Here is a 2100-nt window from a genome sequence, read left to right as displayed (position 1 = left end):
GATACTCTTTTACTCTTACTCAAGTAACTATTCAAGACTAGTACTTTTACTTTTACTTGAGTAAATATTTCTAGAAGTACTTTTACTTTTACTTGAGTACAGTTTTTGGGTACTCTACCCACCTCTGCATAAACACAACATCTCTCCGTCTAGCTGGATCTGGCCACAGGGCCTCGTCAACATCACAGGCTATATTTTCATTTGCAAGGCAACGTGGGAAGAATCTTTTCGAGTGACGAATCCACCCTTGTATGGATGCTGGTTCAATTTGATCACATGCTTCCTCCATAGCTTGAATGAGGGGCATCTGGACATAGGGCCGGAGATCATAAACCTTCCACCACCATGTTGAGAAGAACTCCTCGATGGGGTTCAGGAAGGGGGAGTATGGCGGTAGGTATTGAACTGTAAATTGTGGGTGTTGTTGAAACCAGTTTTGGACCAGAGCAGAACCCTTTGGTTTGCTGCTGTGATGATATTGTGTAATCTGTCTAAAAATGTAAGAATGAGTTCAGTGTTGTAAGGACCCAAGTTGGCATGGCGTTGGAGGACCCCATTCTGTGTAATGGCAGCACAAAGGGTAATGTTACCCCCATGTTGCCCTGGTACATTGACAATAGCCCTGTGGCCGATGATGTTTCTTCCCCTTCTTCGTACTGTTGTCAGGTTAAATCCAGCCTCATCAATGTAAATAAACTCATGCGGGACTTCCTCCGCATCCATTTGCAAAACTCTCTGAAATACAGCAAAAGATCACATTGTGTAGATCAGTATACTGTAGGTCTGCTATACAGTAAAATTACATGTACAGTAAAAAGGTTATGTGTGCAGTACACAATACTACAGTCAGTGAACAAAACGTACCACCACATATTCACGCCGCAGGACTTTCACCCTGTCTGAATTTCTTTCAAATGGCACTTTATACAGTTGTTTCATCAGAACTTGATGTTTTTTAAGGATACGGGCTATTGTTGACAGAGAGACCTGTTGGACATTATTGAAAACTAGGTGATCATTGACAATATGGGCTTGAATTTTTCTTAGTCTGATTCCATTATTGGCCAAAACGAGGTTTATGATCTCTCTCTCTCTCTTGCTCCTGTGTGAATATTGGGCCCCTCCCTCCTTGGTGTTCACGACGTTCAATCCTATATTGGCCAAACAAAATACACAGCTTACTGTAAAATGATACATACAGGAATATATACAGTACCAAAATATAGAGTACATATACAGTACTGTTGATATAGTACATGCAGTAAGCAATGGATTTTCTGTTGCCTGAAGAGAAGTTTCTCACCTGTGCTCTTGACGAAATGTCTGAACTATTGATGCCACCGTGTACCTGCTTAGGTTAGGCTGTACTCTCAATCCAGCCTCCCTCATTGTTAGTCCGTGGTTTATTACATGGTCCACAATTGTAGCACGAATTTCGTTACACAGATTTGGTTGTCTTCTTCTTTGCGCATGTCCTACCCCTCCTCCTGGTCTTCCTCTCCCTCTTCCTCTTACTTGGCCTCTTCCTCCACCTGGTGCTCTATGGATTCCCCCTCTCATCCGCACTCTCCCTCTTCCTCTGACACCATCCATTTTTGTTGAAGACAGGTGAACTTACCTGTTGCCTTTTTATAGTGCTTTAACCTGATTGGTGTGTCTACAATTAAGCACCAGTGTGTGTGCACACCTGGTGCCTGTGTTTAACCATTTGGTTCATGGGTGTGCTCATTAGAAAAGCCTTTGCTTTGAAATTGCAAGGAAATTACATCATGATAAATTTCTTTGTCAAATGCATACAAGTGTGTTTAGTGTTTTGCAAATCACTGTGTGTAATGTTTTGCAAAAAGTGTGAAGCTGACAATGTTCTTACAGTTGTGCAAATCTAGGCCGGTGTTTTGCTCCTTGAGTGTAAGGTTTTGCTAATTGTGGGAAAGTTCTAATTTTAGTGTGTAAGCAATTGAAAAAAACTGTAAGTGTGAAGAACTCTCTGGAGGCAGGAAGCCTTACTTCATGAACAGCCACCTTATTATCAGTGGGAGTGTATGCTGAAAGAAGAAACTGAGATAATCAGAAAACAGGGTTTGCAAGAGGCACTAAACA

At 41.7% G+C, this 2100-nt stretch overlaps 1 long non-coding RNA gene across 1 annotated transcript; it reads right to left on the bottom strand.

Moving 5' to 3' along the window:
- Positions 1-495: 495 nt before the first annotated feature.
- LOC132148605 (uncharacterized) lies at positions 496-1536 on the bottom strand. Its single transcript, XR_009434942.1, has 3 exons — positions 1304-1536; positions 865-987; positions 496-735 (listed from the first exon to the last, which is right to left on the bottom strand). It is a non-coding gene; the product is annotated as an uncharacterized LOC132148605 (long non-coding RNA).
- Between the last annotated feature and the right edge of the window lie 564 nt (positions 1537-2100).

Source organism: Carassius carassius, chromosome 9, assembly GCF_963082965.1.
Source record: "Carassius carassius chromosome 9, fCarCar2.1, whole genome shotgun sequence".
In the NCBI taxonomy this organism is placed as follows: Eukaryota; Metazoa; Chordata; class Actinopteri; order Cypriniformes; family Cyprinidae; genus Carassius; species Carassius carassius.
The sequence above is the reverse complement of the archived record's forward strand: the minus strand, read 5'-3'. Positions and strand labels throughout refer to the sequence as shown.